General features: G+C 44.0%; 1 non-coding gene across 1 annotated transcript; it reads left to right on the forward strand.

Annotated features, from left to right (window-relative positions):
• The first annotated feature begins 4,803 nt into the window (after positions 1–4,803).
• Positions 4,804–4,913, forward strand: LOC123927325. The gene has a single exon (XR_006815411.1). It is a non-coding gene; the product is annotated as a U6 spliceosomal RNA (small nuclear RNA).
• Positions 4,914–16,312: the final 11,399 nt, after the last annotated feature.

Raw genomic sequence — 16,312 nt, forward strand, 5'->3', positions numbered from 1 at the left:
ACAGGGAAGATAATTTGGGGGTTTCCTCCATCATTCGGCCCTGAATCCCTCATGGTTCACCCCAACGTATGCCTCTCCCCTTTCCTACTATAGGACTTTCTTCCTGCTAGTTCTGCCTCGAGTGGAAATGGAGAATGAGTATACACAGCAGGTAACACGTTCAGGTGTAACTTATGAATGTCGTGAGTTTCCCTGCTCTCACCATTTCTGGGAATCACCACAAATCCAGAAGGTAAATACCGGGTTGTCTATCGTTTTACAAACAAGGAAATGTAGGCTCAGAAATTGTGAGAGACCTTCCCATGGTCACACAATAAGTCTGTGGGAAAGCTGAGAATCAAAGCATGTCTTCAGGCAGCTTCATTCATACTCTCCCGTGTTCCGTCTTGAGGATAATATCCTTTTATACTTTGGATGATCATTGCATTTCCCTTAAATCTAAATGAATATTTGAAGCTAGAATATTTTAAGGAACCCTACAATAGGGACATTGGCACCACTACAGAAGCCAAGGAGCCTCAAAAAATTTCCCTTGCTTGCAGACTGGTGCAGCCACTGTGGAAAATGGTATGGAGGTTCCTCAAAAAATAAAAAATAAAAAATACCATGTGACTCAGTGATTCCACTCCTGAGTATTTACCCAAAGAAAGTGAAAACACTAATAAGGAAAGACACACACACCCTTATGTTATTGCAGCATTATTTACAGTAGCCAAGATACGGAAACAACCCAGGTGTCCACCGTAGGTGAAGGGCAAGAGACGAGCTGGTATATAGAGTGCACGGAATATTATTCAGCCCAAACGAGGGATGAAGTCTTGCCATTTGCAACAACAGGGATGGAACTAGAGGGTACTGTGCTGAATGAAATAAGTCAGTCAGAGAAAGACAAACACCATATGATTTCACTCACATGTGGAACTTAAGAGACATAACAAAGGAACAGAGAGGGGAAACGAGACCAACAGAAGAACAGACTATAGAGAGGAAAGAGATGGCTGCTGGAGAGGAGGCGGGTGAGGGGAAGGGGGAGACAGTTGAGGGGGATTAAGAATACGCCTATCATGATGAGCACCGAGTAATGTCTAGCATTACTGAATTACTGTATTGTGCTCCTGAAACTAACATAACACTGGACATTAATTATACTGGAATTAAAAAAAAAAAAAAAAACAACAAAAAAACACAAAAAAACCTTTCCCAGCTGACCCTAATTAGAGAGCATGTGACTTAGCTGAGCCAATCAGATGCTCCGAGTGGGGTTTCCGTGAGGAGCCCGTGGACTTGAGATTTGCTTAGGTGGTGACAGGGAGGGACTTCCGCGTGCCCTGCCAGCGGTCCTTATGGCACGTCAGTGACTATTAACTAACCAGATTTCCCTTTTGGCACTGGCCACAAACTGGCCACAGTTTGATGGTTTCATCCCCCTTGAGGTCTGCCTGCTTTTTCAGGTCTAGTCGTCTAGCTTTGCTATCAATTCCGTGGACTCCACGATACCTGTCAACAAGTTCCTTTTCTGCTTAGGATAACCAAGGGGGGGGGTGCGTCTTTGATTCCAAAACAAGAAATCTGGCCCGCGGTGACCAGACCATAGAGAAAAGAGGCTGTATTCCCCTCCAGCGCTTCAGGGTGTCCTCTTCAACCTTGCAAGGATCCTGAGCAGCAGCCCGATCCTGTGACTTGCCAACCCAGGGCAATAGACAGACTTTTCATGAAGACTCTCTGAATGTTGACATTTTTCTTTTTGAATCAATATGGGAACTGTCCATTTTCTTTTCACATCTTAATAAATATGAACAGGGCTAGTGGGATGTCCTCAGTATGGCTGGAAGTCTGGAGTCCTTTCTGGGATCCAGTACTCTCTGTTGGCACCCAGCCCCTCCCCCATCCCATCTCAATGGCCTCGTTGGCGCAGTGGTTAAAAGGGACGAATTTAAGTCAGACCAACGGAGTTTAAATCCAGCTCTCCTACTTCCTGGCTATGCAGCCTTGGACAAATCACTCAGCAGCTGTGTCTCAGGTTCTTAATCTATAAAATATGGATTATGATACTACCTGCCTCCTAATGGTATTAACATGATCTAATGAGTTAATTCAGGTCAAGCACTTAGAATAATGTCTGATGGGTAGTAAATGCCAGGTTAGCTCCTTATGTGTTCCCATCACATCTAATGCACACTTGCTCTTGTACCCTTTGTTTGATCAAAACCAGATTTCAGAAAAGAATCTGATATTGGGCATGGCTCTAGGTCCAAATTTGTTTCTTTCACTGAGATATCTTCAAACGAAGCCCTTTCTCTAACTGTGAAAATCCTGATCAAGGAATTGGAGATCTTTGTAGAAGTTCAAGGCGGTATTTTCAGGGACAGAAGAGTCCATACTCACAGAACTCAATGACAATTCCACCTACACAAGGTCAAGGCTGCAAGTGAATATACAGAAATTAAATCTAGATGTTGAAATGTACCCAGAGGCAGAGGGATGGAGGGGAAATATTTTTTATCCTTGAGATAAACAACCATTTAATAGAATGCAATGAAAAGCCTCCCTTGCCCTGCTCTGAAGACAGGTGATCAATGAGTCCATAGGGTTTCACCATTAACAACGTCCTGGGGGTGTCAACCTATACACTTTACTTACATAACACTTACAATCAGTTCATCTCACCAACATAAAGAAGTATTTGATCCTCATGCCTGAGCTTGTGACTTAATTTCAAAACCATTCAATCACAAATAAAGCTCCTCATGTGTTTTCTTTTCTAAAGTCTAAGTGACTCAGATATTTTGTTATTCAACAAGATGACCACCATGACTCAGGCAACTGAGCTATTAACATTTTCTACAGTCTCAAGTCTGGAGTCCAAAATAAAATGAGTTATTTCATAAATATCTTTTTTCTAAAATGAAAACACGTGTGTGTGTCTCTTGGTTGTCAAAATCCTCATCTGAATCTTTAAGGAGAAAAGTCATGTTGAAAAGTGGCCTTGGGCAGCAGATGCCATTTTTTTCAAATCCGAGCTCCAGAGCTGATCAGCCTGTATGACTATGGGCAAGTGATATTATGTCTCCCAGTTCTGGCTTCTTCATCAGTGAAAAGGAAAATATTACCAAATGTGTGTATGATTATATGCATATGTCAAACATATTAAATGTATCAAATAGTATCAAGTGTGTGTGTACACTTAGCAGACTGCCTGGCCCATGACCAGCAGGTAGTATAAGGCTCTATTTTGCTTCCAGCTGGCACTTCATGTCACAGAAGGACACCACACTCAGATGAGGAAACATGCCCTCACTTCTGTTGAATCTTGGTTGTAGGGGAGGGAAAAATTCTAATGAAGTGGTATTGTCTTTGACCCCCCCCCCCATTTTAAACTTTACTCTCTGGTAAGGCAGACTGTGTCAAGGAGTGGATTCCAAATTCAAGTTCACTGGAAAGGGTTGTTGGTTGGTCTGCTGCTTCAGTGGCTAGGGATTTTATAAATTTAGAATAAGTTTAGAGGAGCAACTTTATATGGAGAAAGGTTGTTTTTTATTCTCTTCCAGCCTTTTATTCGACGGTAAAGTCTTTGTTTTTCTGTTGTTGGTTTTAGATTTAAGCTTCCTTGGTTTAATGTCTTTCCTTAGCAAAATAAAAGGTCGGCACATCTCTGACAATACTGCTCCCCCGTCCATATTAAAAAAAAAAATGTATTGAGATGTGAAATTCAAATGATTGAGAACTATTCCTATCACAATCAAGCAATTCTCCCTGTTATCCCCAAGTATAGTGTTGTTCTATGTCCCTCTGCTACCTTAATGCCTACTGCCCAGGAGACATAAATAGACCAATTTTTAAATTTTTATTTTTTATTTTTTTTTGTCAGGTAGAATCAACTAGGATCTTTCAATGGATGATGAATGAAGGCACAAAAGACCAAGCTTGGTTTCTTAAAGTGACTATCCCCTACCATTTTATCACTAAGGAACTTTCAAGGAACTATCTTCCACAACACTTAGAACATCACGGTCTCTGCTGACAAATAATCTCATGAAACACACAGAGAGGTTCGTGCTGGCTACCAGGCCGTAATCACAAATCCCTGTGCAGAGCTGCCCAGAACCATGCCTGGAGGAAGCCCATGTGAGTGAGTGAGACATGGCTCCTCTCCCTACGCCACTGGCCTGAGCCCCTGGCAGCCATGATGGCACATGACAAGGGATTCTGGCCATATATTAGCCAAGACCAGTGGACGAATTGATTCAAATGAGCCACTTGGATCTCACTCTGAAGCATTGATTTGGGATTTGGGAAATAGCCCACTTGCTAGTGTGGTCTCTCGATCAGGAGTCATGGGGAGCCCATCTCTTACTCCCTACACCCCTGTAACTGAAGCAGCACAGGAAGAAAATTCTCAGAGATAAAGGAGACTGGAGCCCCTGAGCCCAGAGGAGAAGTGGAGTGAAGGTCCTGATGGTTCAGCAGCTCCTGTTTGCAGCCCTTTCTTGGGGACTGGTGGAGACAGAACTTCTGGATTCGGTAGCAACTTAGATTCTTTTGATTGTAAGCAACGGAAACTGGTGCTGTCCAGCCTAATTAGTAAAGGGATTTATCTGGCATAGGACAGAGGCTTGCAGAAGCATGGCTGGATGACCAAGGTTAGGACGTGGGATTCCAAAATAGAAACCCACCACCAAAGAATTATCAGCACCAGAACTTTGGGACTCAAGGCCCAGAGTGACGTGCAGCAGGTATCATCTGAATATCTGATTAGCATTCTTGCCTTCAAATTCTTTTTTTTTTTTTAAGATTTATTTACTTGTGCTCGCTTCAGCGGCACACATACTGAAATTGGAACGATACAGAGAAGATTATTAGCATGGCCCCTGCGCAAGGATGACATGCAAATTCGTGAAGCGTTCCATGTTAAAAAAATAAAAATAAGTTTTATTTACTTATCTTTGGGTGGAGGAGGGGCAGAGGGAGGGGAAGAGAGAGAGTTTTGGGCTGAGTCCACGCTGAGCACAGAGCCGGATCTCAGGACCTGAGCCGAAACCCAGAGTCAAACGCTTAACCGACTGCGCCACCCAGGTGCTCCTGCTTTCAAATTCTTAAGACTCCAGGTGCTTAGACATTTTTATTTCTCAGATGGCTGGGTGAATCACACGTTTTGGTGTCCCTCTCAGGCACCTGAATTTAAGACACAAGATTGTTGACAAAAGCCACCCTAACCCTGGCTCTCGGTCAGAAAAATGCATTTGGCAGATGGGACCCCACGATGCCTCAGATTTCAACTCCTCTGAATAAACTCCAAACTTCTTAGGGAGCCAAGAGAGAGGAAATAATTAAGCGGAGGTGAGTTTATAATGAGTAAGCATTTTTTGTTTTTTAAATGATCTCAGCTGAACTTCCTTGTTTTGTCCTAGGTAGCTTGGAAACTTCTGAAACTGATTTGTTTTGCTCAGGAGGACAATGTTATCTCGGTGTGTGGGGCCAGGTACACATCTCCTTCCCGGTCTGAAAAGCAGTTGGCCAGGAACCCCAAGTGGATGACATTTGCGTTCTCGAATGTTCATTAGGTGATTTCCGATTTGGACAAAAGTGGGATTGAGAAGAAGAATTAAGGCTTTAACAGCTCATCCCTGGCACTGAGGAAATGCAACAAATTTTAAAATAAGCAGATAAAAATCACATGCAATCATAAAACCCAGGAAAAAACAAACAATAGAATTGTTTTAAGCAGAAAACATTTATGGAAGTTTAATGTACATACGAAAAAGGGATCACTTTTGAAATTAAAACAGTATCTATTACTTATCAGGGACCGTCTTCACTGTAGTCAAATTGAACACAAAGCGTCATAAAGCACGAATTAGAGATTTTTAAAATGAAATGTACCCGAGGATTCCATTTTTTTTCTTTTCTTATATTTGAAACAAAACTGCCCCGTAGCATTTCCTGCCCATGGGGACGCCTCCTTCAGAATTAAGATCCTCACGGGATTCCTACAATTTTAGTCATTAATTTACGGAACCCATTCCAGCACAAGCTAAAGTGAAAGTGCCTGCAGGAAAGAATACGATAAGAGTAATTCCTATAACGCAGTGATAAGAAATACCCGTTGCTGTAAGGTAAACAGCGTTATCCCACAGCTCGGTAAGTACAGGAAGTCCCCTACGAGGAACACCTGGGCATGAACATCTGAGTGTGTCCCGATCGCACCTGTGCCCTCTTCACTCTTCTCATGTGTGGTACCTGCTCTCACTCCCCAACTTAGCAGGACTAGTGGGGGTTGGTGCTGGCTCCCCCTGCCTTCTTCTCCTACGCAGATGTTGGTGTTTGCAAAAGCTTCAGGGGCTGCAGAGATGTTCTCGGAAAATAGAGTGAGGAATGCGGTAAATATTCCCAAGTGAGTACTGTGGATTTCAGCAGTCTTGGGCTCAAAAAATCTTCAGAGATTTTGTGCAAACCAGGTAGCTATGTTAAGCCGTCAGATATAAGAGGGTAGGGAGTGTGGGAGCTTCCCGTGGGGTAGAGTGGGAATTCCGGGGAGGGGGAGGGAGTATCCTGCATTATTTAGCATTTAGGGTCTGAATCAGATTATAAACCAACTGTGGCCAATAATTAAAATTATACTTGGCAATCCCTTAGGAAGCTGCCCTTTGGGACACATGTGCTTTCTGGAGACACACCTGATGTCCCTCAACATAGCTAGACTAGACCCATAGCTAGACTGCACTGGAATGTATCCTTGATTCTTTGGTTAAGTTCCAGAGGTTTAAGGAGGCAGCGGCATGAAAAATTATTTAATATAGAATCCAACTCACTCTAGCAAGTGCTCGTGCTGTGAAAGATACCTGGAAAAGAAGACTGCTAGAGGGAACAGCATGAATCCCAGCTTCGACTCTTCATGAGGACAGAGTCTGGGTGGGTCTTGCTTGCTGATGTATGACTGAACCTGAGCTCAATGACTGACGTGCCCATGACGTTTAGGGCCTCTTGCTCTGAAGATCCCCCACACTTGGTATAATGCTCTGCTGTTGTCAAAATGAAATTGTTAATAATGTTAGAACAACCCCCCCCCACCCCATTTTCCTTTTGCACTAGGCCCTGAAAATTACGTGGTTGGTCCTGGTCACATTCAGTGTGTAACACGCTGCGTGAATGTGTGAGTGAACGGGGCAGGTGCCTCTCCCCCTTACCTCCTTAAATTCTGGATCAAGGTGAACAAAGAAGTTTTTTCTTCATCTGATCTGAAGTTCACCTCCCCGGTTCTCATCTTTCAGATCCAGACGGATCGCTGCCAGGGATGAATGACAGCGGGGCCCTTCCTTCGTGGCAGGGGAAAGCCCTCCTCTGCCTACACACAATTGGTCTGACTCTGTTCTGCAACAGAATGATTTCCCAAGGGGGATTATTTAGTCTTAAGTAAGAGTGACAGGAGGGGCGCCTGGGTGGCTCAGTCGGTTAAAGCCTCTGCCTTCGGCTCAGGTTATGGTCCCAGGGTCCTGGGATCGAGCCCCGCATCGGGCTCTCATCGGGCTCTCATCGGGCTCTCATCGGGCTCTCATTGGGCTCTCATCGGGCTCTCTGCTGGGCAGGGAGCCTGCTTCCTCCTCTCTCTCTCTGTCTGCCTCTCTGCCTACTTGTGATCTCTGTCTGTCAAATAAATAAATAAAATCTTAAAAAAAAAAAAAGAGTGACAGGAGATGTCAGCGTTTGAGTCCTGTGGTTTTTTTTTTTTTTTTCCAAGTTCATAAACCCATGGGGAAGCCTAGTCTTAGAGGGCATGTCTGCTCTGCTGGTGACTGATACGTAATGGCGTTGAGCACCTTTAGTGCTTGGTCATCCGCCCTCCCTGAACCTATCTTTCCACCCTGGCCACTGGCCTGACAAACAGCTGCAAAGGTGCACCTTACTCGGCTCCGCCTCACATCTTGGGGATTTGCTGCCGGCCGCTAGTAGCTTCTGCTGCCATTCTTGGACAAGAACAAACCTGGAAGTACAAAGAAGTTAACAGCCCAGGGCAACCCTTGACCAACCTTGGATGGGCGGATGGGGCAGTCTTTGTGGTGAGAACAATCCTGTGATACGGGGTACACAGTTTCCCAAAGAGTCCCCAGGAAAGATCATTCCAGTTGCCCACAGGGTAACTAGCTCAGTAAAGGGCCCTGGGAACAGCTTCCCGCCTCCCCTTTTTCACTTTTCCCAGCACCTCCCCCACTTCCCTGGCTCCCTGCTCTGGTTCCCCAGGGCACCTCCCAATATCGACTCCCCTCCCCGTAGCAAGGCTTTGTATCAGGCTCTGCCTTGACATTGCTGTGGCCGGAACATACCAGGGCACACGCTTCTGACTGTAAATCGTAGGAAATGAAGCCAAAATCCCATCAGCAAATACAGAATTGACTCAAGTCATTGAAAAGTTCCAAACAGGAGTTTGCTTAGCTCTGTGGGTCCAGGGCCACACTTTAAAATTCGGGCCCTCTCTCTTTTCTCTTCAGCTTCATTTCCGTGTTGGCTCCATTTTCAAATGAGCTCACTCTTTTACATGCAAAATGCTGGCCTCTGTTCTAGAACTTTCATCCCTACAGTTTTACAGCTAGCTGGAAGAGAGATCTGTGGTGCCCATGCTAACCAGAAACCCTGGCTCTGATCATGGGCTGATTCCTGAACAGTCGTGTGGCCACAGTGTGCTGATTGGCTGAAGCCTGTTCTTCTGCTCCCTGCCTGGAGAATGTTCGAGCCCATCCAGACCACACGGACGAGTTGGGAGTATATAGTCCGTGTTCTCCAGAGAAACAGAACCAATAGAATGTGGATGAATAGATCATTGGATAGATGATTGATAGACAAATATAAAAACATGGCTTCCATGATTACAGGGGTAAAATCCCAAGATCTGCAGTTGGCAAGCCGGAAATGCAGAACTGATGTGTCGGTTCAAGTCTGGAACCTGGAAAGGACCGGTGTTTCAGCTCAGCGGTCAGGCAGGAAGAGTTCACTCTTAGTCTCCTTTTTTGTTCTTTTCACATCTTCGATTGACTGAACGAGGCTCACCCCCATTAGGAAGGGCTTTACTCAGTCTACGACTCAAATATTAATCTCATCCAGAAACACTTTCACCGACACACACATAACAATGTTTGGCCAATTGTCTCTGCAAGTTTTGTATAATATTGAGCATCAGAGGGAGTAAGAGGAAGATCTCCAAACTAAAATCAGGGTTATTGCCAGGAGAATTGGATGTGAAGAAGCAAATGCTGTATATTTAGAAGAGCTCGTTCTTCTTGGGCAGACAATCAAAGGTCATCTTTATACATATACATATTTAATACTGGGTTCATTATAGAAATGTAAATTTAGGTAAGCTCAAATCAGCAAAATAATTTCTTATAACAAATATGTTTATAGATTATAAATGAATGCTACTTTTTTTTTTTTTAGATTTTATTTATTTATTTGTCAGAGAGAGAGAGAGAGTACAAACAGGAGAGCAGCAGGCAGGGGGAAAAGCAGGCTCCCTGCTGAGCAAGGAGCCCGAGGTGAGACTCTGTCTCAGACCCCTGGGATCATGACTTGAGCTGAAGGCAACCACTTAACTGACTGAGCCACCCAGGAGCCTGCGAATGCTACTTCTTAGAGCAAACATGCTTTATAAGATTTGTGCTCATTACATTACAACTGAATTTCTAGGAATTTTTAAAAATTGTTATTAACGATTTAATATCTCAGGAGCTTCCTGTTCCTTATCAGAAACTTAGGACAATAGTGTGGAGGACTGAAAAAGTTAATAACATAGTCTTGTCTTGAAAAAGTGTCCCAACCATTTTTTTTTTTAAATTTTATTTATCTGAAAGAGAGAGAATGAGAGAGATAGAGTGTGAGAAGTGGAGGGTCAGAGAGAGAAGCAGACTCCCTGCTGAGCAGGGAGCCTGATGTGGGACTCAATCCTGGGACTCCAGAATCATGACCTGAGCCAAAGGCAGTCACTTAACCAACTGAGCCACCCAGATGCCCCGTCCCAACCACTATTAAAGTAGTATATAATCATTGAAAGAAATTTAAGAAAGTGCAAATAAGAGAAAATAATTAGATTTTATGTAACAATTGCTAAGAATAGTTCTGTAAATTTCCTCCTATATATTCTATCTACCTCTAGATTTTTAGATTCTAGCTAGAATCACAATGTGTTCACTTTATAGCTTGCATTAGGTTTCAGTATATCTTGCATTACTACATATCAATTACCTTAATATTAATTTCTTCCCAAATACAAATTAATCCATATTCATTTCACAATTTTTAAGCAACACAGAAAATTATAAAGATGGAAAATGTTACATTCAACTCCTGATATCTACAAAATCACTGTTATATGTTGACATCTTTATATATTTCATTCCGATACGTTTCTAAGTGTATCTATCTATATCTATATACATACGATTTTTAGAAACAAAACTGGAATTGTAATTTTGCATCTGATCTGTTTTTCCACGTTTCCCTCTGTCGCTAATTTTCAGAAAGGGCATTGGGACTAGTGCTTATGAAGGGGAGGACCTTATGGGCCACTTCAACTGGTCTCTTTTCCCAAACCGTTCAGAGTAGTTGGGATGCTTCATTTTTATAAACAGAGGTTCCCTAAGCACTCTTGTATAAATAGTCTGTTTACAGTTTTTAGACCTATTTTCTCAGAATGGGTGGCCAGAAGTAGAATTATTCTTGAACAGTAATAATGTTTATTCATTTCATGTAACTGCCTTCTACACAGTTCTTAGCTTCCTTTCTCTTCTGGTGGCGGTGACTGGGTATGGGCAGTGACTGCTTCTTGCCCTCTTCGGCCTCAGCACCTGCCAAGGATTTTGCTTGGGGACCACCAAAGCATTAATGATTGACAACAATGAGTCCCATGACCTCTTTAATCTTGTCCTTTGTTCGTCATCAAAAAACAAGCCGGGTTACTTGGCTCGCCAAGCACCAGGCAGTGGCCCCTTCTCTCTCCCTCGATCCAGTTTCCCATTGGCACGTGGGAGCCCTCCCAGCTCACGAGGATTCTGTGGCCTGTGGCCGTGGTTGTGCTGGTTTGGGGATGTGTTGGCTTCCGCTGACATCTCTTCATGAAGGCCTGTGTCAGTCTGATACAAATGCAACCTACGGGTTTCTTGAGTGTGCGATTTATTAAACAAAAAGCACTGAAAATCCGCTCGGCGTCCACCGTTGGCATTGGCGTGCGTGCCGGCAAAGTCGCAGGGGATTTTCGTCCTCACCCCAGCCCAAGGGATGCGGCGCCATTTTGCATTTCCATCTCCTGATCACCTCGGCTGAATTTCCAGTGACAAAGGAATAACTTTCCTTTAGAAGAAACATCTCTTTGGGGTTCTTCGTGTCGAGCAGCAGGACTCTGTAGCTAGATACAGCAGAATTTGAAAAAGGAAGTTGAAATGCACGCAGACCCTTTGTGAGGTGCCCAGGGATCCAAGTGGAGGCAAACAGCTAGGGATGACATTGAGATGACCCTGTCGACTGCTCACTGCTACAGTCTCAGCACCACTGGGTCTGAGTCACTGAGGCCCGGGGCTCTCTCCTTGCTGCTTCAGGACAAAGGAGCCTCCTCTGCCAGGCTGCTCTCACCTTCAGGATGGAGTCCCCAGTCCCCCAGCCCCACCCCCAAGCTCCCAGTAGCTCCCAGTAACTCCCTCCACTGTTCTCTTCCCACTAGTCACCAGTGGCCGGACCCAGATCCGCAGGCCTGCATCTGAGCCTCAAGGATGCTAGGAAATTAAGTTCTGACTTCCAGGATGGAGGGTTGACACTCAGGACCTGGAAACGTCCCTAAATAGAGAGAAAAGTATCCAAAAGATAGTAGATGCCCATTCCACCACGAAACAGATCCTTTCAAGAGCAGCATCTATGTGACGAGGCTGCCCGGCTCAGTGCCGGGTGTGAATGAGGTTCTTGTTGGATGAATCACACCAGGGAACTTATATTTTCATTTGAAGATATATTGTGACTGTTACTTATAACAAGTTCTGACTCGTTTCTCAATATCAGAATTGCCGTAAGCATGCACCCTTGAAATCAACAGGCTAGTTAATGGTCTTTTATAAAGGCCTAAACCCAATGCATACGTTCAAGGGCTCTGGGAAATGCTTTGCTTTTTGCCAGGTAAAAATTAAGGTAAGAATTCCTACTAGTGAGAGATGATTATATTTTGTCCCAAAGAGAGGTTTCCTTGATTTTGTTTAATCTTTCTTTGCAGAGTGTAGACACGAGTGTGGACAGTTCCTGAAGGGTTGCGAAGAGGGAAGAGAAGACATCGGATCCTGGAGTCACAGCGCCACTTGGTGGAGAAGGGAAGACTTGCTCCGGCCATAAATTCACATGATCGCTGTGTGAGACCTTAGTGCTAGATCTAGCGTGCATACACACACAGACACACACACACACACACACACACACGCACAGTGAATGGAAATACACCACAGACTTTTGTATGGTGTTGCTGAGTGAATTTATCAACATCTATATTGTTTTATATATTACAGTATTAATCTCTAATTACACACCCATTCATTCACACTTTTTTTCATTAGTATCTGTCACTCTTCTACTTCCCCTCTTGCTGCTGTGATTACAGAGATGAAGAAACATATTTCAAAAGAAAATGTGCTAGAGAGGTTTATAACGGGGGGGGGGGGTGCTGCTTTTTCTGGGTGGTGGATGTGTTGAAGAAAGATTTCTTGATGGAGGGACACAGAGGCTGAGTGTTGAAGATGGGCAGAATTTAGCCAGGTGAATAACAGGAGAAGGGCATCTTGAATAGCAAGATAGGCAGGTGCAAAGGCCCTGAGGCAGAAAGGAGCACATATCATTCACAAATGGACACCTAAGAAGATGGAGCATATTGAGGGGTAGGATGGTATGAAATGATGTCAGAGATGGAGGCTAGGCCTTGGTAAGAAATCTAAATTATACCTTAAGTGTAACAGGAAGACATAGAAGAATTCCAAAGGCGGGCATGACAAAACCATTTATAAAATCGGTGAACCATAAATAAACTCACACTAATTTACACTACCCATCACAGTAAGAATATTTTTAAAAAGTTTAAGAAAGAGATGGTAAGGTATATACAGTGGAGTCTTTAAAAAGTACCAAATTATGGAGAAAGTGCAGAATTTAAAGATGGAACAGGTTAATGAGAACCAAGGAAGTCTCTAGAGCATGAAGTAAATCTTGAGTTAGATTTAAAGGCAGCACTGGATGTCAAGAGTTATTCATGAAGGGACATAGAGGACATTCTGGGGACCGTGGTGCAAGTGTGAGAAGGAGGCAACAAGAGGAGAAAGGAAACAGACAGCTTGGGGATGAAATTTTTCAGTAAGAGATAGAGTTCCTAATTTGTATCAGGTTTTGATTTCAGTAAACCTAGGGATTTTTTTTAATGCTTTTATTTAGGAGAAAAATTCGGTAGTAAGAATGTTCTATAATATGTACATATGGGGAGGTTTACTGGAGGTCACAAATGAGAGGGTGGCCTGTGCTCTCCATCTGTCCGGCATATGTGAAGTTCTGAGGGATGATTTCAACAAGAGACTTCAGATTTTTTTAAAAATCCAGATTTCTGGATTTTTGTAAAAAGGGGAAGTGGCGTTGGGTCTCTATTCCCTCCTGTCCACAGTTGGTTGGAAGTAAGGAGCTGTGTCAGCTGGCCCCAACTTCATCTCTTGCCCTTCTCCTCCTCCTCTTTCCTGTCCAAAACTTTCCTTCTGTTTCTTTAAGTAAACTGTGATTAACGACCTTTATTCCATATTGAAGTTTCTCTTCACTCCCCCCTCCCCCACTGCTCTGGGAGGAGGAGCAAGCAGATGAGTGGCCAGAGACCGACGTGTAAGGAAGGGCCTCAGGTGCGGCACCTGGTGCTGCTCCCTTTTTGCCTGTTACCTTCCCCCTTGGATCCAATCTCAGCTGAAACAGTTTCTCAAGGGCCATCCCGGGGTGAGATTTAATTTACTGAAGATCTGCTCCTACAGTGAGTGAGACTGGTTTTCACTTGAAGACCGAGATTTTTTAAATGTCCTTTAAAATATACTTATTCTAAATTTTAAAAGTAGATTATATTTTAAAAATTAAGAAAATAATAGTCCTGTACCCATTTTGGCAAAATAGTACGTACAATGCCTTGAACAGCTGCGCTAACACGACCCTTGGGCGCCCCCTGCAGGCCTGGAACAAATTACCACGTGATAATAGGGTTGGCTCCTTGTTGCGCTTTACTCCCCGAGGCCCACCCACGTGGGAGGGTAATCCCGTCAAGGTTTCCTGTTTCAGTCTCAGAACCAAGAGCCTCGAGCAGAGGGTGTGGAGTTTGGAGGGCACCCAGGCACGTACTGCTATGAAATGGGCCCATCATTGCTCTGTGACAGAATCCTTTTTTCTTTTCTTCTTCTTCTTTTTTTTTTTTTTTCGTGACAGAATCTTAAACCAGGACATGTCTGGAGAATTTTGTAGCTCACATGTCAATCCAAATAGATGGGTGACAGGGGTTTTTCCCCTCAATTTTCCAGTCAACATACTTACCATTTCTTTCCTTGTATCTTCCTCATGAAGTTTTCATACTGGTAGTCACACAGTCTTGTGTTCATATTACCGTTAAGTGTTCTTTCATATAGCTATTAACAACAGTAGTAACACTTTCTGACATACCATATAAATCATTTCTCGTTTACATCACTACAATGTAAACTGCATGACGATAAGGACTTTTGTCTATTTTTTTTCAGCACCTGTCCCCCCCCTTTTTTTTAAGGTTTATTGATTTATTTTAGGGATAGATGGAGAGAGAGAGAGAGCAGAGGGGCAGGGGCAGAGGGAATCCAAGCAGACGCCACACTGAGCACGGAGCCCAAGGCAGGGCTCAGTCTCACATCCTTGTGATTAGGACCTGAGTCAGAACCGAGAGTTGGACGCTTAAGCAACTGTGCCACCCAGGCATCCCAGCAGCTGCCCTTCCTGATCCATGCAGCCTGCCACCAGCTCCAGCGTCTTCACTGGCCACCCCAGCCAGACACGAGCTCTTGTTCCCTACTGCCCCCCAGCCCTGGCCCTGGTGTAATCTGTAGTGATATATGTGTGTGCCAGCTGTAAGCTTCTGGATGGGAAGCACTTGCCACTCACCTGATTCCTCTTTCTTTTTGCAATGGCATCTGGCATGGTACAGAGTTCTAACAAACACATGTACACACAATTTTAGTCTATGTGCTGCCGAAGTGAGCACAACACATTTACACACAAAAAACCCATTTAGATCTGCTAGAACAGTAGCCTGGCTGGTGACAAGTGCATATACCCGGAGGGCCTGACAGGTAAGCACAAACAATGAGGCAGGTGGGGGTTTGTAGGGGCCCCGGAGAGGGCCTTTGAGCTCGACAGGTCTTCTCTAATCATCGCCAGCAACAGCTGTCATTCAGGAATGTACACTCAGGGATACCAGGACGTTGGTTTTACAAACTTAAGCAAAAGGAAAAATCTGATATTGTTGAGTACAAGCTCCTAATTTTCATATGTTCGTTCAATTAAAGAAAAAATACAGTGTGACTCAAAAAAACCCCAAACAGACAAAAAAGTCCAAGACACCATATCATGGATCCAGCCAATGGATGGCCAGTTTTCAGCTTGGTGTTAGGGAATGTGTTCAGTCACTCTGAGCGGGAATCATATTCTCAAGGGGTGACTGCTGATTTTCCTTCCTGACCTGCAGTCCCCAGTGGTTTCCATTGGCACCACAAGCTTCTTTCTTTTATTGGTCCAGACAGGTAGGAAAAAAAACCAGAAGCAAGGTTGGGAATGCTCAAATTTAAGGAAAGGAGAGGATGCTTAATGGAAGTCATGAAAGACTCCATTTGTACTTATAGAACTGGTTCTCCTGCTGGGAAATAGATCAGCTCAAAGGACACCAGGGCTGAGGAGGGTACGGGGAGAGGGCAGAGATGGCGAGTTGCAGAGTCAGGAGAAGAGCCTGTACCACGGTGGCCGGGAGTCAGCCCACTGTCTGTTCATCTGTCCAGATCAATCGACACTCTCCCAGGCCATGAGACTGTCTCAGTGAACAATACCCCCCCCCCCCCATCCCCGGCCCCTTGTACCAAAATAAACCACTGCTGGATGCTGGCCCAACACTTACATCCTTCTTCCTTTTCCTTGTTTTACAGAAGCCCATGCCGGTTCCCAAAGATTTCATATAATTTAAGATGTTACTTATATTAACATGGAATGGGTTTATTTATTAAGTCAATTAATATTTTTTTGTGTGAATTAATATTTTTAAAAT

Source organism: Meles meles, chromosome 16 (assembly GCF_922984935.1).
Source record: "Meles meles chromosome 16, mMelMel3.1 paternal haplotype, whole genome shotgun sequence".
Lineage (NCBI taxonomy): Eukaryota > Metazoa > Chordata > Mammalia > Carnivora > Mustelidae > Meles > Meles meles.